This window comes from Vulpes vulpes, chromosome 3, assembly GCF_048418805.1.
Source record: "Vulpes vulpes isolate BD-2025 chromosome 3, VulVul3, whole genome shotgun sequence".
Lineage (NCBI taxonomy): Eukaryota > Metazoa > Chordata > Mammalia > Carnivora > Canidae > Vulpes > Vulpes vulpes.
The window spans coordinates 39,134,963-39,158,368 of record NC_132782.1 but is presented as its reverse complement, the minus strand read 5'-3'; the positions used below and the strand labels follow the sequence as shown (position 1 = coordinate 39,158,368).

The 23,406-nt window shown below is 41.7% G+C and overlaps 1 protein-coding gene across 1 annotated transcript in view; it reads right to left on the bottom strand.

Moving 5' to 3' along the window:
- SLC7A14 (solute carrier family 7 member 14) overlaps positions 1 to 19,668 on the bottom strand; it is a 112,214-nt gene extending 92,546 nt beyond the window's left edge. Inside the window, exon 1 of the mRNA XM_026007739.2 lies at positions 19,091 to 19,668. The gene's annotated coding sequence lies outside the window, so the exon portion shown is untranslated. The remainder of the gene's footprint in view (positions 1 to 19,090) is intronic.
- Positions 19,669 to 23,406: the final 3,738 nt, after the last annotated feature.

The following is a 23,406-nucleotide window of genomic DNA, read 5'->3' as shown; positions in this document are numbered from 1 at the left end:
TGGGGTAAGATTTTAGCTGCTGGCCTCAGTGAAAGAGACACAGGAACTAGAAAACACACTCCCAGGTGCTGGCACTAGAAGAAATAATTGGATCCAGCACTCTCATTTCATGGACAAAGAGAGTGAAACCCAAAAGATGTGCCCAGGGTCACTCTGCTAGTTAGAGGCAGTAGTTCTATGACCCCATAGGTCTGCCTTTGGTTCTCTGGATTTTATTTTATTTTATTAAGTTTTAGCAGTTTACCATTTTGCAGAATAGACTATAGCCTCTGAAGTCAGATGGATCTGTGTTAGAGTCCCTGCCCCACCTATTATACTTTTATAGTCTATCTGAGCCTTAGTTTCTTTACCTAATAAATGAAGATGATAACGCCCACCTGGTAGGGTTATTACCTCTTTTGGAAATCAAGTGTTTTATTTTTTAAAGGATCCTAGCAACCCAATAATCTGGTTCTTGTGTAATTAGGAGAAATTTCAAGACTCTTTGGGCTCTGAGGACCAGCAGAAAGAGATTCTGTGTTCTTCACCATATTACAGGGGCAACTTCAGTCCCCTCAAAGGAGAGAGAACCAGGCTAGTACTCAAGCAGTGGGTCAGAAGCTCTGGGTTGGAGATGGGGGTGAAGTAGGATAACAAGGTTGGGGAGACCCTACCTGAGCTCAGCCTCCACTGAGCAAGGCAAGGGGATGATGGTTCTTAAATGCATTTGTAGTTCATGGGACTAGGAGATGACTGACTAATTCAAGGTTCTTTCTTGGGTTGTGTGACCTCCATGGCTCTGCTGACCTGCTGGATTTGAGCAGACCATATATACGTATATATATGCTCACATATGTATATATATGCTCATATATGTGTATATGCATATGCATATATATATACTTAATTCAAATTCAATTTGCCAATATATAGTATAACACCCAGTGTTCATCTCATAAAGTACCTCCTTAGTGCCCTGAGCAGACCAAGTTTAAATAGAGGCAGTTGCAGATGGGACACTGGCAGTGGGTGTGTATGTGTGTTCGGCATCTCACGTGGTTATCGTCAAACTTAAATTACACCAGGACTTGTGCGCATTGCCTCCCTCTGTAATACTTTTCCTAGGAGAAGAGGGTAACAACAATCACCTGGCTTGGCCTGCTGGCAGTGAGAGAGAGAGAGTTGTCTAGAACATCTGGGAGCCTGCAATTTGGCAGAGAAAGCAGTGATAAAAAAAAAAAAAAAGTCAGAAGGGAGGCCAAGTAAGACTTTCTCTTCTTGCTGGTAAGGAATGAAATTCAGCAGCAGAATAGTGTGGAGAAGAGCTGGCTGCCTAGGCCCTGGGTTCTCCTTATCCTATGGGTAAACAGATGACCTCAGCTTCTTGTCTTATTGAAACAGTCCCTTCCCTGCTGTCACTAGAAAATGCAGGGAAAAAATGGAAGAGGGGAAAAATACTGCCATAGAAAAGTAATGGAAAAAAACCAGAAATGGAGGGCAGAAAAATACAGTGAGAAAATCAAGCCCTTAGGAGCTTTGGCATTTTGTGCAGTGATCCACCCTGGAATCGAATTGAATTGAATATGATCCATGAAAAGCATCTTTAAATTAATCATATGCTGCTGATGTTATAAATTTTCCAGCTGGTAAGAACCATGGCAATCATCTGTAGCAGCCTTTCTTTCCTGTCAATGAGGCATCTCTGCCCCCCCCCTCCCCAAAGCAAAAGGACCTGTGTGAGCTGCAGCACACACAGCTGGGGAGGGTGTGAAACCACCACCCAGCTCCATTTCTTCACTTGGCTTTATTTTGGTTCTAGGCATGCAAAACTTATCTGGTTTCCCCTTCTCTGCACATCTGCACACCCCTACCAACTCTTTCACCACCAGTGGAGAGTGGCTCTTGTTCACTGAGGAAAAGGGGGGCACCGATGTCAGGTGTGAACCAGGAAGAGAGGGGCGCTCTCTTCCCAGTCCCCTCAAAGTTGTGCTCATCTCAAACAAGACGTGGGTAACATGGTCCAAAACCAGCCAAGAAATAGCAACAATGGCCCCTGATTTTATAGTTATGAAATTTTTTTTTTCTCTTGCACATTTTTTCACAGTTTAATCTCCCAACTTACTTTTCTGTTTCCATCCTCTCTCTGTGTTTCCCTGATCTGTTCCATTCAGTGTTGTCAGAACTTTCTGTCACTCCTCTGGTCACAACACCTCTGTACCAAAACCTTAGGTGGCTCCCAATGGTTGTGGTTTAAAGCCTAATTTCTTTAGCTCAGCATTCAAGATCTAGGACAGATGAGTTTTGCTAATCTTATAGCAATAGAATCTGTAATGAAATGCTTCTCTAAAAAACCCCAAGAAGCTGAACCCCATACCAATTTTGGTGAGGATCATTGTATAGTTTATTTTTATTTTTATTTTTTTTTAATTTTTTATTTATTTTTGATAGTCACAGAGAGAGAGAGAGAGAGGCAGAGACACAGGCGGAAGGAGAAGCAGGCTCCATGCACCGGGAGCCCGATGTGGGATTCGATCCCGGGTCTCCAGGATCGCGCCCTGGGCCAAAGGCAGGCGCCAAACCGCTGCGCCACCCAGGGATCCCTATTTTTAAAAATCCAAAAAAGCCAACCCTGTAACCTTTGCTTTAATATTAAAAGTAAAATTAAAATGGATCACCCTGAGTGATGTGATGCAGTTATACACTGAGTTACACCTTAACTATTCCATTTACAGTGGATATTATCCTACTTTTTCCACTAGAAAGTGGCTCTGGATACAAGCTGAGCTGTGAGATTAGGCTGGCAAACTTACTTCATTTTCTAATGACAGTGGTTTCCCCTTGACTTTTTTGTTTGTTTTTGCTTTTTTTTAATATATTTTTTTTTTGTTTTGGTCTTATGCAAGAGAAGACTCAGTGTCCCATGTTTCAAGAGAATAAATCACCTTGAAAGCCCAAATAGTTTCCTGTGTATAAATTAGGCCTCTCAACTTGTTACATTCGGGGTCATTAGATAATGGCTTTGTGATGACGCCTCTTGCAAGTTGGTTCTAAAAATTGGTGACAAATTGAATAATGCAGAACTGTGAAAGAGCCAATTGTCTATTTATGTGTGAGATGTACCTTTTAATTTTAAGTCCAGGATACTGGCAAAGGTTTTGATTAGGGGAAAGGAAATGCCTCTTCCCTTCTCACTGGCCAGCAAATGCCCCACATGACTTTAAAAGAGAAAGTATTTAGAAAGAATATAATTTTAAGGAAAAGTGCCTTAGAATTAGTCTAATTTTTTCTCTCTTTTTTTGTTTACTTAATTTTCTATTTTAATCTCTCATTCAGTATTTCCTTAATATGCTCTAGTTCATCAACAGTATTAAACTTCAGAATTCTCTTAAACTGAAAATTGCCTTTCACATTACTTCTTCCTTTCAAATCCACTGTTCTATTTTGCTTAATAAAATCCCTTCTGCTGTCAGTCTCCCATTACTGTTTATTAGTCTTCTGTACTATCTTCTTGCTTTGGGGCAATCAAATAATCTCAGCCTTTGCTGAAAGGAATGAGTTCCTGTAGGCAAATGAAAATGTACTTTGAATTTCTCGAATACAAATTTTTAAAAATTTTTTTAAAAAGATTTTATTTATTTATTCATGATAGACATAGAGAGAGAGAGAGAGAGAGAGAGAGGCAGACACAGGCAGAGGGAGAAGCAGGCTCCATGCGAGGAGCCCGACGCGGGACTCGATCCGGGGACCCCAGGATCACGCCTTGAGCCAAAGACAGGTGCCAAACTGCTGAGCCACCCAGGTATCCCCCGAATATGAATTTATTAAGTCTATAGATGCAATGTATATCACTGATAGTTTAGGGCAAATCTATCTTCCAGAAGCCATCCATTAGGAACATTGAAGATCTGGGTTTCTGTTTTTACAGATAATAACTTGCATTACCTTGGTTAGTCAGGTCTGCAATTTTGTTTATTTGAGGGGATCCCTGGGTGGGTCAGCAGTTACGTGCCTGCCTTCAGCCCAGGGCGTGATCCTGGAGACCCGGAATCGAGTCCCACGCTGGGCTCCCTGCATGGAGCCTGCTCCTCCCTCTGCCTGAGTCTCTGCCTCTCTATCTCTCTCCCCCCACCCCACCCCCGTGTCTCTCATGAATAAATAAATAAAATCTTTAAAAAAAATTTTGTTTATTTGACAATTACATGAGAAGGATTCAAATCACTTCACTAAGTATGAAAACTAAAGCAAAACAACGAATCCTTTTTCTTTTTTAAACAATCAATCTTGGATGCAATCCTAAGATCCCCATACTATGGGGACTTGGTATTGTTTTTATTTTAGTAACAATATTCTTTTTTTTTTTTTTTTTTTTTAGTAACAATATTCTAAGCAATGGTTCCCCCTTTTTTTTTTTTTGGTTCTTATTTTTACTAACAACTTGTGGTCTGTGTTTTTTTCCCATTGTAGCTTCAGTGTTCAGCAGATTTGTTGAGTGAGTGAATAACTAACTAAAGAGCCACTATTCTTCTCTTTCTTAGATGGAATGATTGAAGCCTAGAAAAGGTATGAGTTGCCCAAAGTCTCATGCCGAATCTTTGGACCCCTGAATCTAATCCTCTGAAAGAACATGAAGGTGGACCTGCAAAATCATTATCCATCTGCTCATATGAAATACATTAAGATTGGTCTCTTTTGGAGAGAATTTTTAAATTGTGCTTGGACAGTATGAGTGCAGCATTTGAATCTCAACCCTAACCCTCTTTGGCTGTAAGGCCTTGGGAAAGTCATTTAAATTTGATAATCATTATATGGAGAATTGGGATAATCATACCTACTTCATAAGATTAAATGAGTAGATGTGAGATATCCTGTTCAGAAGTACTATGATGTAGCTTTCTTGTTATCCTTGACTTTAAGAAGAACACTCAATAATTTGCCATATTGGTATCACATATCTAAAGAGATAGCATCATAATGCCCAATGGACAAGTTCTCCTCAGATTCTTAATATACTGCAACAGCACCATAGTATTTGTTTGTAACCATAACTTGGAGGCAGAAAGGAAGAACACAGACTAGTCACTAAGATAGTATTGAAAACAGAGAAGTTTTGTTCCTATTTTGACAGCTAAGTTCTATAGAGGCATATTTTAGTTATCTATATTAGGAATTTATTTCTGGCACAACAGTCTATACTCATTCAGATATTTTTTTCCTCTGTATTCTGATGCTAGAATAGAAAGTGTGTCAAAAGTCTGTGTGACTAGGAACGAATTTAAAATGAATCCCAAACTGTCTGTGTAGTTTGTGCCTGTTTGGAAGCAGGGTAACCAGTCAGGTCAAGGGGAGAATAAAAATAGTTAAAATAGTTATTTGGCCTCTTTCAGAGGTAATTGTCTGATTTTTTTTAAAAAACCTTTTAAGAGTTGATTCCTTCGGCATTTTGTGGATGAGTCATAGTCACCCATGAATGTTTTCTGTACTGAGAGTGACGAATGGATACGGTTTCAAATGTCAGGGTCCATACATGGAGATTACTGACAAGGATGAACCAGACCTCAGTGCTCTCAGAGCAAGGTCAGATCATGGTACCCTCCGAAGCAGAATAAACAAAACCAGCACCAAATACAAGAGATTTGCCCCTTACAGAAATAACCTAACCTAACCTAACCTTACAGAAAAAACTTAGGGTGGTTTATTCGTGATTGGTGGTTAAATTGGGACATCTTTCAGAACTCCTTAAAGGAGACTAGCATGTAACTAATAGGAGATAGGCTATGAATTAAGAAGCTATAACACCTCTGAGGTAATATTCTAACAGAAGATGAGGACTGCATTGAGACTAGATAAAGTCTCTGTCTTCTACTGAAAGTATTCACCAAAGTTTCTCCAACACTAGGGAAAGTGGAAACAAGACCCTCTTGTGAGGGTCAACTAGAAGGGCACAACTGTTCCAGTAACCTGAAAGGTGTTCTTGGGCGGAATCTGAAAGAATTCTCTATCTCTGTTATAGCCCGGATGGCACATTTCACGCGACTGTCTGTCTAATGCCTTTGATCTTTATCTTGTGCGTACAGCTTCTCTTTGATCACTCATCTGGTTTTCTTGCTATCTTAATACCAGGAAGGGAATTACCTGGGCAACACTACAGTTTCCCCCCATTGCACATGACTATATTGCATCTAGTTCACAAATCAGCCTCTGGGGATTTTGGGGCGGGGTGGGGGGTGGATAGTTTGATTCTGCTGAGCTAGATGACTTTTGAGAGAACTGATAAAACTGAGTTTCTGTATCTAATATGCCTCGTCAGATTGTGAGCCAATCATGAGTCCATGAAGCCCTGCCTGAAAAGCCAGTTCTTCAATTTCTCTGCTCTCTCCCTTGCTCCTATTTTCAATATGCTCTTTACTCAAACACCACCTGTTTTTTTTATTGTTGTTTTAAGATGATTCATCAGAAAGAATTTGAACAGAAAGTGTGAATTCCATTGATTTTCTAAAAACAAAGAACCTATCATTGTAAACTTTATGTGTACTAAACTATGCGTACTATGCTGATCAATTCAGGTAAAACATCTCTCCCCTAAAGAAGAAATGGTGTGGGAGTTGTCTTTTTTTAACTTTCTTGGTTACAAGCAATATTGCTTAACTCCATCTAATTACCCAATTATCTGGTCTCTGGGATTATGAATCTAATAACCTGCCACTTACAATGAATTTTGGATGATGGGAGCCCTGGACTCTGTCTTCTTTCCTCTTGGGCACACTGTTCTCTGTGATAATCTCTACTTGAGCAATGGCAATCATTATATATATATATATATATATATATATATATATATATATACACTCTAGACTAGAAAGTGTGTCAAGCTCCTCCATAACAAGCTTCTTAATATGATAGATGGACCAGCATAGCATGGGAAATGATAAGTTGTGGGTATTCTAAATAAGGTCTCAGAATGAGCTTCCTGGCAGTGCAATCAGTCATTTCCATCCATTCTTAGGTGGTTATGCAATGAATGGGGGCAGGGGTGGTGGAGAGTGGTGAAATGTTTGTTATCTACCCTTGGAAAGCAGTAGCTTGATGTGGAGGGGAGAGCATGAGACTGGGAGTCAGGGAATCTAGCCACAGTGCTGCTTTTGATTGTGCAACTTTAAGCAAGTGGCTTCACCTTTTTGGCTCTCAGTTTCCACTCTATAAAATGAGTGGATTAATTTAGATGATTTCTATTGGATGAATATTGAGTAAGAAGTGGAGGAAAGGTGGCCAGAGAAAAAGAAGTAGGGAATAACCAATCTTGGAACCTAAATATGCACAGACTAAGTAGACTATGAAATAAAATTTAAGACCACAAGCCTGGATAAATTATTAGGAATGTGCAGATGGGTGAAAAATTCAAATCTGTTTAAAAGAGGGCTGGTGTTTTGGGGTCTGAAATCCTATCTAATATGCTATGCATGTGAGCAACTTCATTCTTCTGAAGGATCCCTCATCTAGAAAATAGAGAGGCTGTGATCATTTATATGCAAGCATGAACAGCATATTATTTACAGAACCACCAGAGATTAAGATGCCTTCTGTTCAGGCTGTGCCTCTATAATCTCTGGCAGTTTGAAATGAGGAGGCAGGGGAGGGGTGTGAGGCGGGGGAAGAATGTCCTGCCAGTGTGTTTGGTATGATGTTTGTGTTTCTGAAGAGAATGCTCTCATGTAGAAGCAGCCCAGGATCTGATCTATCGTCTGGCTGTAATAAAGGAACTATATCTTAATAGTGAGCAATGGAAAACTCGGAGCTTCATAAATACTTAATAATCACATTGTGTGTTACATTGGATTATGTTCAGATGATGAATAAAATTCCTGAAGGCAGCACAGAGCAGGCAGGACAAAATGCTATGAGCTAAGAGGATGGACTAGGCTCTAGTCTTTGTCTTGCCACTAATTTGCTGCCGACCTTGGGCAAGTCACTTGACATCTCTGGGTTTTAATTACTTCAGCTGTAAAATACAGAGAAAGGGGGAGGCCGGGATGAATTCTGAGGTTCCTTCTAGCCATGAAATTCTGGTGTTGCCTATGAACCAATCCTGAATTCAGCAGTATTTCTAAAATATTCATAAAACCTCTGTTCAAAGGATAAACTTCCGGCTGAATAAATATATCCACCCAGCTGCACTCAAGTTTCTTTGGAGTCTTTCTGATACAGACCTTGCATCATTCCTAGCCAGGTCTCTAACTAACCACATCAGCCCACAAATAAGTCATTTACATTCACACTTCCAGCATTGGTTTATGCTGTCCCCATTTCTACAATGGCCTTCCCTTTTATTTAGCCACATGAGAAAATGAGAAAATATTGCATATCATTCAAAGTACAATTCCATTGTTCTTTCTCTATGGATGTAAATCATTCCTGATCTTTCCTTGAGGATTCCTCAAAACATGTTATAGCATATATTGCTATGTTGCATACATGATTAGTGGAGTTTACATCTGTCTGACTGTCAGATTGTTGCTGAAGGGAGGGATTGTGTTCAATGCTCAGCTAGACCCACGCTTGTCACAAAGTCAGAGCATAACCCAGTGTTTCACCAATGGACTGCAAAGATTTTCAGAATCATGACTCACTCATTTTTGGGTCTCCATATGGTAACCTTTAGTCTGGGCCTTGCAATATGGGATATTAACCTATTGGGATACCTGTCCCTGCTGATGTGGGGAGGGGGGTGTCTTATAGAAGCTTCTGAGGACCAGTTTGAAAACTATTGATCTCTGACCTCAGAGATCCCCATATTGATCTCTGACCTCATATTTTACTTCTCAGTAAAATTATGGGAGGCCCGGTACTGCTTCTGAGCTGCTGTAGACTTCACATGCATATGACTGGCTGGATTTCACATGCATATGCCTGGCTGGATTTCACCTGGAGAAGGATACCAAAAGTAAATTCTCTCTGTATCAATTAGGGATTTAGGGGCTATGGACAGCACGTTACTTTGAGCACTCTTCCTCAGTGCAGGAGGAGCTGTTGGCATTTTGAATATGGTACTAATTTTATTGTGTAAGATTGTCCTGCCTACTGTAGGGTAATTAGAATTCTTTATACCGCTAGTGTTTGGGACAATAGAAAATACCTCTTAATGAAGTGGGACTGCCCAGGTTGAGAACCATTGATTTAGAAGAAGAAGACCTCCCATATTATAAATATTATTTTCTAGACATGCATGTTTCAATCCAAGATCTTCTTAAGCCAAAACGCTGTCATTTAGCTGTCAACTTTGGTTGAGGACTGGGTATTAGCAACTTGGGAATTTTGTTTTGTTTTGTTTTGTTTGAGAGTTATTTTTGAATGAGTAGTCCTGAAAGGATGGAAAACCCATTTCTTTTCTTTGTATAGATTTTATAGTTTATAAGGAATTTTAACAAATGCTATCTCATTGGCCCTTCCTGTGATAGGAAGGGCATATTCTTTACCTCCAATTTTAAAAGTATGGAAACAGAGTCTTAAAGAAGTTGAATGGTTCTGGCTCAAGTCTCACATCACTTGTTGTGATGAACATTGGGTATTTTATGGAAGTGTTGAATCACTATACTGTATACCTGAAATTAATATTACACTGCATGTTAACTAATTGGAATGTAGATAAAAACTTTAAAAAATTAAAAAAGAATAAAACAATGTTTATTAAATATATAAAGTAATATTTATATATTTATTATATTATATAAGTTACTATATCATCTTCTATTTATGTAATAAAATATACATGCTAGACTGCTGTCAGCATTTTTGGCTTATTAGACATGACATATTAAGTGCAGGATGTTCATGAGCAGATTTAGTGCATGTTGGAATGTACAGTGAAATAGATGGGCACTGTGGTGGTGTTGTATTCATGACTAATTTGGTAAGGTAGGTTTACTGAGAAGAAAATGAGTTTCACACATGATTTTGAAAGTTCTAGTTTTTCTCTTGACTGAATCCCACCACCACCAGGAAGTGACACTCTGGAAACTCTCTCCCCCTCTACCTTAAAAGCTGTCTAGATTGTTACTCTGAGTCAAAAAGTTGGAGACAAAAGCCAGAGGGTGCCATTTAATAATGAAGACGTGGAAGGGTGACCTCTGTGGCCTTGGAAGGTACTAAATCCTATACCAGCATCCATCCATTTGTGGCAGTGTGAGCTGTTCACATGCCCTGGGAAAAACACAGCAGAATGGTTCTCATTGCATGCAGCAGCTTACAAAGCACCAACATTCAGTACTAAATCATTGGAACAATTGATCAATGGCATCAATTGCAAAAGGGCAAGAGACATCTTGCAGAAAGACGATACAGATTACTATACAGTTTCATCAGAGACCTGAAGTTCTATTTACTCTCTTGATTGCTCTTCTAGCCAGAAAATGTAGGTATAATGGCAAGTCCCCAGAGAAGGGACTTGTATGTTAAGTGACCTGTAAATGATGCCCATCAGTTATTTGAGAGACTAGTGCTTTTCGAAGAGGCAATGTGCTGGGTGATTAAGAGCACACAGCTCTATCAATTTGGGCAGATTATTTAACTACTTTGAGGCCCAAGTTTCAAATCTGTAAAATGGGAATACTAGCATTGCCAACATTATAGGGTCATAGTAAATGTAAATAAGCCAATATTGTTAGCTATAGTCATTAGTGCTGTTATTATTATTATTGTTCCTGAGTGAAGTACTAGCATGAAATGTGAGCCTCCATTAGGTAATGGCATAAAAATAAGAATCTTGATTTGTTTTTTACTATGTGGGCAGAATATGGATAATTCAAATCCTTGGCCTCATTTCATAGAACCATAGAATGTTGGAGCTTGCAAAATCTGAAAATGTTTAGTTCAAATTTCTTGTTTTAGAGGTGAAGACAATGAAGATGATGGACAATTTAAGGGCTAACGTGTCCCTCAAATCCTTGGCCAGGTTCTCATAAGGATTCTGGGGTTTTGATACTTTTCTTCTGGCTCATAGTTCTACCCATGAAATTTCTACTAGTTGACTATCCTTGATCCTGCACTTCTTTCACCTGGAGGTGCAAATGGAAATACTATGAAATCCAAATACATATACTTTCCTACTTCTGGTAGCCCTGGTAAATTTTAGTGGCTAAACTCATTGAGTAAATCGGCTTTCTTGACTAATGAAAAGATGCATGAGGTTGAAAGATGCAAAGGAAGTGGAAAGATGAAAGTGGATTGAAAGAGAGGAGGCTCAGAACTTACTTCTGCCTTTGCTATTAACTTGGGTGACTATTCTCAGCCTCACTTTCTCTGTCAAATGAGAGAGTTGGGTTATGTGATCATTACAAAACATCGGCACAATAATGTATTGTATAAATATAATCTCTAATGAACAATTAAGTCTATAAACATGAAGACCATTTTGTCATCAGAATGTTCAAACACCTGGATGCAATTTTTAAAAATTTGCTAATTGTTTAAAAAACAAAGAAAAAAACAACTTAATACATGAACAGGCCATGGAAGCCAGCTTGCTCATTTGTAGGACAGTTTGCTGGGTTGGAATATTTTGCCTTTGGCAAATGAGAATCAGTTAATTCTAGGCATTTGCTTATTGATTTGCTGGAATAAAATGATCTATTTTTCTTTCATTTTTGTCAGTAATGACCAGTTAAAACTCCTAAAGGAAGGCCCAATTATTCCTGGAAAAGGATAATGTTCTGTGATCTTCCAGACTGTGATGTCACCAGCTCTCTAATTAATGTATATGCTTTCTTTCTAAGCTAAGCTCTTTCTGAATTTAGGAACAATAGTAATTGCCTGCAACAATCATCAAAGCCAGTCAAATACTTTCTCAAGGAAATAATGAAGATCTCTTTAAAGCAAAAGTGGAAAATATTATACAACTCTATTTAAGCTTTGATTTTATGGAGTTGCCTCATCACATTGAAATGCAAGACCCTTGGGCTAATGTGTCCCTTATTCCCTGGAGGAAGGCAGCAAGACCCAATTCTCAGGAGCAGTCTGTCTTGGCCCTCCACTACCTATGCTTCCAGAAGGGTGATAAGTTATCAGGGTAAAATTTGATGTTCTGTGCTTGTCTCCTGTTTTATTCGCTAAAGGAAAATGCCACAGGGTATACTCATTTCTTGGCTAGATGAGTGTATGGCACAAACTGACCTGGAACAATGGCCTGAATTCAACAAATATTTGTTGAGCACTCCTGTGCCAGCCTATAGGAGTTCCAAACACCCATGACTACCAATATATGGTGAGCCTCAGTTACTTTATTAAGTGAATGATTGTTTGCTACCAGCATAAGCTTCAAAGCTACATTGTTAATCCCCTTTCTTTCCTGGGATATAAAATTATTCAAATCCCTCAAGTCAAAGACAGTGAAAAGTAAACTCTTTTCAGCTCCAAGGTAAATGTATTTTCCTCCTTCCAAAATCCAAGCCCTTCCAAGAGACAAACAATTCCAATGAAATGAATAAACCATGATTCCCAACAAAAGGTGTCTATTATTAAAGCCAGCATGAGCTACTAGAGAACAGTCAACAATTTCACTAATTTTCCCTTTAGTAATATAATTTCATATGCAACAAAGGCCTGAGAATGGCATGCTTGACGAGTATTTGGGGCTGAGAGTGTGTTTCAGCTATTTCTCTGGCAGAGCATCTTATAAATAACCATTCATGCCTTAACAAAGTCTGAACAAGGGTAAACTAGGTTCCAAAAAAAAAAAGGAAATAACTTGCCAGAACTCCTGGAATGAGAGAGAGAGAGAGAGAGAGAGAGAGAGAGAGACTCTAGAGCCCTTATCTATCTATACTCAGCTTGATTTCTCAGGCACTTCTGCTCCCCTCTACCCCCCAAAAGAAAATATATTACTTCATTGGGTTTTCAGGATTAATAGCAAACATAATACAGTTAAGAATCATTTGATGGAATAGCTTCCTTTGCAGGCTTATTTTCTATAATGCCTGAGCATTGTGCTAACTTTTGTGTTGTAAGAGAAAAATATTTAGGTGTCAAAATCGTGATCTATTAAAGAAGGCATGAATGCACTTGTGTGATTTCCTGACCCAGTCAAGTATTCATATATATATAAAAGCACACCTACCTAAATTATAAACACTGTAGTTTGGGGTTCGGGTGGAGGCAGGGCTCAGGTGTAGATGCCAGGTTTGGGAGTAAATGTTAGCTAAGTTGTAGGAATGTTGACAACATTGACTCCATCTTTAGCCTTCTATCTTGTTCATGCCTTTGCGGTGAACTTCCTTGGGGCTCAGTGTTCCAGGCCCCTTGGAGGTTAATGTGTCTTGGTCAGAATATGGGAAGGCTTGTTCTGACCTTCCCTAAAGTGGCACAGATATCTCCACTTTAGATGACTAGTAGAGCTGACTGGCAAACAGGTGGTGCCCCTTCAGATAACTACCCTTTGACCTTAGAGAATGGATAGTGTAAAGGCCCTTTATTTAAGGTCAGAATCCCTAATACAACTTCAAGAATTCAGTCAAATTGATAGTCTTTACTTTTATTTTGGGTTAATCAATGCATGAAATAGAATTATTTTTGTTTTCATTGATTCATGAGATGGGTAGAGGTTCATTTAAATGAGTAAATGGTAAAAATAGTCCTTTTAAATCATCTCCTTCACCCACCCATGCTGAAGAACATCAATAATATTTTTTCTGTTATCTGAACCACAATTGTCATGACAGGATAATTTCTGATGATTGACTTAAAGCTATTAGTTAAAGAGGGGCACCTGGGTGGCTCAGTTGGTTGAGTGTGCAACTCCTGATTTTGGCTTAGGTCATGATCTCAGGGTCCTGGGATTGAGCCTGCATCAAGCTTCCTGCTCAGCAGAGAGTCTGGTTGTCTCCCTCTCCCTCTGCCCCTCCTCCTGCTCATACGCAAGCTCACACACACACTCTCTCTCCTTCTCTCTCTCTAAAATAAATAAGTAAATCTTAAAAAAAAAAAACCTGTTAGATAAAGGGCAAAATCTGTTTCAGAACCACTGAGACTTCCTAGGTATTTTTTTTTCTGAAGGAAATGTTCAGGGCAAAATAAACCTTGAATAATAAGGGATTTCAATTCATAGAAATTAACCAACAAGATATATCAACAACCAAAAAGATTTTTTCTTCAGCATCCTACTGTTCAGTGAAAAATGATAACAAAAGTAGAATATATTTATCTGTGGTTAGAAATGTTCCGAAATGCATTCAGTTTAAACTACCCTATTTGTTTATATACTATACTCTGTCTACATGAGATTATCAGCCATTACATATCAATCATGCTCTCTGCAAAGAACTCTCATTTACTTATACTTTGAGTCTCACAATAACCCTTTGGGATGGGTGTTGCAATGCTCATCAGCATTTTATAAATGAAAGAATGGAGCTCTAGAGGGCCTTAGATGTCACCAAGTAGTAAGGGGCACACTTAGATGAGTGTATGGCACAAACTGACCTGGAACTACTAACTCCAAGTCCTGTATTTATCATACTCTACTAAGACAACATGCACATACAAATACACATAAACACACAGACATGTATACATGTTGTTACATGTATATGTGATATACATATATATGTATAACTTGTATCACATGTATATACACACATATATGTATAAAACTTGTATCACATGTACATACACACATATATATGTATAAAACTTGAATTTTGAATAAGAATTTCCAGGCTTTTTCTAAGCTGGAATCAGGAAACCAGCAAGATCCATCCATAGTTTTACTCCGTGGTAAAACGAATTCCATATGAAGCAAAACCTAGAGGTCACCAGCTCCTTTAGTGAGACATGTACTCTCTTTGTTAGTCTTATTATCTTGAGCATATATGGGCTTTCAGAGGTGTCCTAGGCCACAAGTGGCTTTTCCTCCTTTCTTGGCAGAAGTTTTAAAGCAGAATCTCAAATTCTTCTTACAAATCCCAAGTTCTCAGTTGCCATGAGGATGTTTTTTAGCACTTTCTAAAGCAGCATTGTCCAATAGAACTTTCTGCAATGCAAGAAATGTTCTATGTCTGCACTGTTCAATTAAGTAGCCATTAGTCACATATGGTTATTGAGCACTTGAAATATGGCTAGTGTGATTAAAAAATTGAAAATTTTCACGTTCATTAAATGTTAATATTAATTAAAATTTAAATAGGCACACATGGCTAGTGATACCATATTGGGCAGACAGTTCTAGACAGATTAAGATTATGGTTTAGAGCCCAAAGCATCCCACCAACAACATCCTGGCAGGATCACCCTGTGAGGGTACAATAGAAGTTCTATATTCAGTTATGAGTTGTGCCTTAACAGGTTCTAGATGGAGTTTGAAGCAGAAAATTAATATTAAAATTAAGAAGGTATATAGGGATCTATAAGTAAAGGATAATAAATGAAGGGAGAGTATGCTGTGGTAAGTTTTGTGATGAACAGAATATTACCATTTGAACTGAATTTGAATTTCTAAATATTACCTATTAGAGCAGTATAGGACAATTCAGTTAAATATAAAAATTTCCTCCTTGTCAATGCAATTATTAGGGCTACAAAATCCAATTAATAAAGTTGAGATTTCACTAGGGGCTGAAAGGCAAGCAAGCAGAAATACATAGAGCATCAGATCTGCTGCATTTAGAGTAGACTCGAAATCCAGGACCACCTCTAATGAAATTATCTACTTGGCAGAATAGTGAAGATTCAATGAAATGATTTATGAAAGGACCTAGGATAGTGGCTGATATAAGCACTTATAACGATCATTTATTTATTTCTGCCTAAATCTTTTTAAGGCCTCTTCCAAGTATCTGTGAGATGATGGAAGATGCTTAGGGTAATTTATTTTGGAAAAATTGTTTTGTTGGGAATAAACCATAGAAGAGGAAATATAGGCAACACAAAGGCAAGTAGAGAAATGCCATACTGCCATCCCCATTTACAAATTGCCACCATAGGGAGAACTGTTGCTGAGGAAAGTGGGTCAGGTATGTTGTGTCAGACAAGACTGAAACAGTGAGCCCAGAGGAAAATAATAGGAAGAAAGTGTAGGTAAGATGAGTGTTTGTATTTTAGGTATTTGTATTCGTGATTTTTATTGAATGTAGTTTATTGATGCTGATGTTCTTGTCAAAGAAAACCAAAGAAAGAAACAGGGAAGAGTGTTTGAGTTACCATGAGGATAGTGGAAAGGGCACTGACCTTGGAATCGAGTTAATGGGGTTTAATCCTAACTTTTCAACCATGTGACTTAGACTACTAATCATTTTTTGGTCTCCAAATTCTCCTTCTTGTAAAAGAAGGACCTGAATGGTGCTGAATGACCCTTAAAGTTATTCCGGCCCTAAAACTCAAGAGTATAATTCTGAATATGAAAGCATGTGTGGGCTCTAAGTCCTCTAGATCCTATGAAGCCCCACTGCTCTTTCAGGAAAGCTGGCTGTTCTGTAATCCTAAGGCTCAAGTTATGTGAACAGTGGTATCTCAGTCAGCATGTACAAAAGCAGTTGGTGTGGTGGGAGTCAGTAACAGTGAGTGGGTGAACAGATTAAAGAGGAAAGAGTTGGAAGAGAGAGTAGTGTATGTGAAAATGAAAGTAGACCTTCCTCTTTTGGCATTCTTTTGCTATATTCTCCAATAACAGCTATCCAAAGCCAAATGGCAAAATGAGGGCATGAAAATTGCTTGGAGTTTGGAGTTAAGCAGAACTGAATTTGAATCCAAGCTCTGGATTCAAGATATCTAACTTCAGTTTTCAAGTATTTGTAAATGGCAAAATGAGGGCATGAAAATTGCTTGGAGTTTGGAGTTAAGCAGAACTGAATTTGAATCCAAGCTCTGGATTCAAGATATCTAACTTCAGTTTTCAAGTATTTGTGACATTTCTATGTCTGCACAATAGTTAACAGCTATTATGAAGAGTACATGAGGGGATCCCTGGGTGGCTCAGCAGTTGAGCGTCTGCCTTTGGCCCAGGGCATGATCCTGGAGTCCTGAGATCAAGTCCCACATCAGGATCCCTGCATGGAGCCTGCTTCTCCCTCTGCCTGTGTCTCTGCCTCTCTCTCTCTCTCTCTCTCTCTCTCTCTCTCTCTCTCTCTCTCTCCGTCTCTCATGAATAAATAAATAAAAATCTTTTTTAAAAAAAGAGTATATGAGATAATATGGCCTGGTAGATAGTAGGTGTTCAGTAAATATTTTCAGAACTTGGCCTCCACAAATTGGCCCAATTCTCTCCCACTTTACCCATAATTTAAAAGACTAGTCAAAGAAATAACCATGCAGGGCCGCTTAAAGATTTATATCTAGAGGATATAAACAATCTGTGGTGGGGAGATAGGGGTGCCGAGGAGAGAAAAAGCCATAGCCAGGAATAGCCAGCCCATCCTCTCCATTAATGAAGCTTCATCTTTTGGTAGCCTCACAATTCTCTGGTTCCTGAAAGCCACAGGAGTGTTTCACAGAATAACAACCCTAACTGCGTTTCCAACACTTTACCAGCAGGAAGATTCGCCGCACAGAGGACACAGAAAGAAGGAGCCACACGTCTCAGTCCCACCTGAAGTTAGCAAAGCTGGATTCTGGAGTGACACCCACTCCTTGCTCCTCTCTACCCAGGAGTCTGGAAAGCCGCCTTCCAAGAAGAGTCTGGGGGAAGGCAGAGAGCCGGGGAGCGCAGAGCATCTCTATCTGTTTCTCCAGGTCGCTTGTTCCACCTGGATCCTCCTTACAGGGGTTCTAACGCAGTTTCTGCCGGCGGGGGAAGGCGGGGCAAGCCGCGAGCCGCCAGTCCCCCCGCGGACAGCGCCCGGCCCCGCCGAACTTTCAGCACCGCGGACAGCGCCCCAACTTTCAGCACCGCGGACAGCGGCCTCCCCGCGGCCGGCGCTGTGGTCCAGGCTCCTGCCCGACCCCGGGGGCGGGGGGAGGGAGGGTTGGGGGAGCGCAGGCGGGTTACCGCTCTGCGGCCCTTGGCCAACTCCCGCTAGTGACCGGCCCCGCCACTTCGACGACATCCCACCTGCTCCCCCACTCAAGTTTTCCCTCTGCACTGGAATCCAGTTGAAGACTCCCAGTCCAGGCGGGACTCTGAATGGAGCCTCACACGGGTAGTGGGGTGAGCAGCGTCGGGAGCAGGCGAGAGCTCTGCTGTTGTAGTTTTCCTTCCATCCTTCCTCTGCTTTCCCTTTGCCTCTAGTCATTTGGCGACTTCTATCTTAGTTTTCGACCACAATATAAAATACACGTGTGTGTGTGTGTGTGTGTGTGTGCGCGGGTGGGTGGGTGTGGGTGACTCTGGTGGGAGAAGGAGGTTTGGGGCTGCACCACGCGAGGCACATTGCCCTACTCTGGCCCTCTGGATTTGTAAAGAAACCGATGTATTTGGGATAGAGGAGGAGAAGAAGCTGCGACGGTGGGCGAGAATCCTCTCCCCTGGCCAGGGCGCTGCCCTGCACCTCTCTCCTCCCCGCCGCGTATCCCCAGGGTCGGGGACAGATGCCCCTCGCCGCGCACCGGCCAGGTCTGGGTGTCGGGCTCAGCGGGAGTCCCTCGGAAGAGTTTGCTCTCAGGTGGAAGGACAGACGCTGCCCCCGCCCTCCCCTCGGGCTACGGCCGCAGAAGCGTCCCTTCCTTTCCGTGGGCTCAGTCCGCGGCCGAGAAGCGAGCCGCGGGGGCCCGGTGTGTGACCAGGCGGGGACGGAAGGGCAGGCCCGGCACCAGCGCAGACCCGGGCGACCCGCGCACCGCTCGGGCTCCCTCCTCTGCGTCTCGCTCCGGCCGCGCCAGGGCTGCCTTTGCCCCGTCCCCCACCCCGCCTGGCCGCTCGCGAGTCGGAGCCTGGCGCCCCCCGACCCCGACACGGCCCAGGCCCCGTTCCCGGCCAGCCACGGGGAGACCCCAACCCAGCTGCTTCCTCCTTCGGGGGGCCCCTGCCGGAGGGCGCGCTCAGCCTCCGCGCCATGTTCCTGTCCCCCCCAGCGCCCCCCTTGTGGCTCCGGCTCCCCGGCTCATGCAACAAGAGGCGACCATCCTACTGGCGGGGGGTCCAGGTGGGGTGCAGGGGCGCAGGGGGGCAGTGCCGCGGCGGGGGACGCTCACTCACCGGAGGGCTGCAGGGGCCGGGGCTGCCCGCGCTCGCAGCGCCAGAGTCCGTCTCTCCCGCTGCGATGCGGAGCGGTGGAGGCCAAGGGAGGCAGGAGGCGGCCGCCGCCGCGGAGCTGCTCCTCAATTATTCAGTTCGCCCCCCTCCTCCCCCTCCGGGCGGCCTGTCAATCCTCCCTCCAGCTCGCCCGTCTCCGCCCCCCGGGAGTCACGTGGCGGCCCAACCCCTCCCGTTACCGAGCGGAGGCCGCTCTCCAGACGCCCCCGCCTCCCGGGCGTGCACACGCGCTCACACTCACTCACTCGCACACTCAGCTGCATGCCACTCTCCCCTGAGCCTCCGGGTGCCAGTTTCCCGCATCTCAGGCTGTCCTAGGGCTTAGCGGGCCCCTGGCAGGCTCCCCGCCCTGGGAAAGCAGGCCCAGGCAGCTGTCTGCAGAGTCGCGCGCCAGGAAGGCGTCCTCCAGCAGCTCCCCCTTGGCTGGACTGGGCCTGAGCAACGCAGGCCCTCCAGACCCGCTTCCTACCCTCTGAAAGCTTCCCTCCTCCTTCGCTGAGGTTTGCTGCACCTAAAGGTCTGCCACTTCCCTCGGCGTTCCTGGAAAGAGAGGCTGGGAGAGACTGATTGCTTCTCTCTTCCTAAAACAAGACCCTCCTCCTTCTCCAAAGCTCAAATAGGTCAAATTTATCTCTAGGCTCTCAACATCTTAGGGGTGGAAAGACTGTGTGGGCTTGGGCTTTGAAGATCCACCAGGAATTCTAGTCCGTGTGACCTTGAGTTATTTAACTCCTTTCTTCTCTCATCTATGAAACGACCCCCTCACAGGACCATTACGAGAATTCTAAATGGTAATGTTCTTAAAATTGCGTAGCCCAGTGCTGGAACATATTAGTAACTCAGTAAAATATGAGTCCTTTCCCTGCCTCTATTAAAATAAATGTCAGGGACCCCTGGGTGGCTCAGCGGTTTAGTGCCTGCCTTTGGCCCAGGGCATGATCCTGGAGACCTGGGATCGAGTCCCACATCCGGCTCCCTGCATGGAGTCTGCTTCTCTCTCTGCCTGTGTCTCTGCCTCTCTCTCTCTCTCTCTGTGTCTTTCATGAATAAATAAATAAAATATTTAAAAATAAATAAATAAATAAATAAATTTCAGAAAATAAGAAGACAGTGATTGGTGCCAGCAGAACGGAAGTATCTTTTGTAAAATTGGGGGAGGCATCTGTGAGATTAAGCTAAAGAGATAACCAGTCTGAAAGGGGCCAGGAGAGCGACACAAGGCTCATATTTTTCATTGCTTTCATTATACTAAGTATCCCAGAACTATGTTATGCCTCAGAAGGATGAGGACTAGATTGTACCAACCCAGGGATAAACATGGTCTTATCGGAGAAAGAATCATTTGACATGCATTGAGCAGACTGATTTTTCTTGCATCTTTGGTCCAAGCCCTCAAAATACATGGAAGCTAATGAAATGTAACTCCTTACCCTTGGAAACAAATTCACCAGGCTTGTGTTTGAGAAGAATACTGGCTGACTGATAGCCCTTCCCTATGATGGAGCAATTCAAATCTATCTTTAGCTTGTGGATTCTAGCTCAGAGGCTCTGGGTTCTCCCCAGAAAACTGACTGATTGGTGCCAGGAGAGTCTTTTTTTTATATAAATTTATTTGTTATCAGTGTTCAATTTGTCAACATATAGAATAACACCCAGTGCTCATCCCATCAAGTGCCCACTTCAGTGCCCATCACCCACTCACCCCCACCCCCCGCCCTCCTCCCCTTCCACCACCCCTAGTTCATTTCCCAGAGTTAGGGGTCTCTCATGTTCTGTCTCCCTTTCTGATATTTCCCACTCATTTTTCTCCTTTACCCTTTATTCCCTTTCACTATTTTTTATATTCCCCAAATGAATGAGACCATATAATGTTTGTCCTTCTCCAATTGACTTATTTCACTCAACATAATACCCTCCAGTTCCCTCCACGTCGGAGCAAATGGTGCGTATTTGTCGTTTCTAATGGCTGAGGAATATCCCATTGTATACATAGACCACAGCTTCCTTATCCATTCATCTTTCAAGTGCCATGAGAGTCTTGGTGAGTACACCTCGCTCAAGCTCACTACTGCCTTGGACCAGCATCCAGGCCTGAAATCTTGAGACATTCCCATAATCTAAGGTTATGTCAGACCTCCTGGGATCCCCAAGAAACTCTGAAACATGGCAGGAAAGGCATAGAGTAAAAGAATCAGAAGTTTGGAGTCTTAGTATAGGTTCTGTCCACTACTTTTGTATGATCTTTGGCAAATCACTGAAGCTTTCAGAGTCTCACTTTTAAAACAGGAATAGAAGGTTTCTCTGCCTTCTCCAGGAGGTAGTTGTAATGTTAAAATGGGCTCATGTGTAAGAAGACACACTGTGAAAGGTAAAAAAAAAAAAAGTAAACAAATGCAAGCTGTTAATATTACAGACTGAAAAAAAAAAAACCTTCTGAATTTGTTCTACATGCATTATGGGCATGAAGGGATGGGAAGATAGGATTTGTCATAAGATGAGCAACTACCAAAATGTCAGTGTATTTCTGTAAGTCTGTGTGTGTTCAATTCAAGGGGTGTGGTGTTTTGGGCATTGTATTATTTTTCATTTTCACTCTTCTGTGATGGATTAAATCTCATTCCCCCCACCCCCAGTCTTCATTTTTAGAACACCGGCCACAATCACAGGGATATGAGTATTATATCTGAGATAAGTTGGTGCCTGTACATCAGGACGGCAGAGTTTAGATTTTTCTGCCTTTCCCAGGTAAAATAGATTTAGATTAGAAATTCAAATGGGTTTGAAATAAAATACGATCAAAATAAAAAAAAATGTATTCAGCATCCGGGAGCAATTTCTGGTTATTCATCAGCACCTTGAATGGTGATGTGAATCTCCAATCCACCACCAATAAATCCAATAAAGTCCTCACAGAAATCAGAAACTTCCAAGGAAGCTCCCCTACCTACCCTTGAGAAGATGCCAATCTGGTTTCCTGGTTTATTTCCTTTCAATATTCTTTAGAAACTATGAATCTAGACCTCTTTATATTTAGAGAGATGAAAAGACCAAGAATGTGCCAACTCATGCTTCTAAACATATCATTTAAAAATATTGTCCAGGTTAGGTAAAATGCTGCCTCACCTCTGACTCCTGGCCACTTTTGTGTTGTTATGACAAGACATGATAAATGGAAGAATAAACATGAAATAGTTTGTCTCAAAAATGGTACCTCTATAAGCGGTTACTTAAATGAGTATGAATTTTAGAGAATTTTGGACAATTTCACCAGAAATTGCTCTGGGACTCTGAATAATTTTTCTTGAACTAGTTTTGAATTACCAACTCAGCTTTACCCATCGAAAGGCAGAAAAGGAGCTTGGGGGCAGATCTTGGATTGATTGCAATAGAAAGTTCCACCTTAACAATGATTTCTTGATAAGGTTTCCCTTGGGTCCTACTCCTTTACTTATAAGCTGTTATCTTTTGCCTGTTGACTGTTGCCTTTATAAGCCAGTGCAGACACTTTTCAGTTCTTGGCAGAGCATTAATGAGCCAACAAGTAGAAAGGCAGTAGATAAAAATGTAGTTGAGCATTTAGAGCCACACAGAGCAGGAAAAATTGGTGCCTATATCAGTTCCGGGGTTAAGCAATGATACTACAGAATGACTGCTAAGTAGACTGCAAAAGTACACATCCTATTTTTTTTTGTTCCAGTTGGAATATGGGAAGGTTGAATCTCTTCTTTGACATGTTTTAGACACTTGAGATATAGCCACAAACAATATAGAGATGATTCCTGCTCTTCTTTAGCTTACAATCTAATGGAGGGAGTCAGACTCTAAGCAAGCAAACAAAGAGTAGAGATAAGTACTGTGATGAAAACAAAATAGAGTGTTATGACAAGGAGAGAAGGGGCACCACCCTTTGGAATGGAGGAGAACTGACAAAGACAAATAAAGGGGCCCAGACATAAAAGTGATGACTCTGTAAGAAAGGTGCAGTGCCCTCTTACGTAAGGGCTTTTTGCCAAAATGCTGTGTCTTTAGCAAGGTAATGACTGAAATCTTTCATGATAGACTTGCGTAGGTGGGTTATGGTTAGGCTATGAGGGAATTGGCCAGATGCCTTAAGAACAATTACCTGTTTTTCTGCCTCATGACTTATGATGATGCATACCCGATGCTTTTTTCTAGAAGGCTTCCAAGCTCATCAATACTACATTGATGAGCTTGGACATTTCCCTCTGAGCGTATTTAGAAGCCAAGAAACCAAAAGC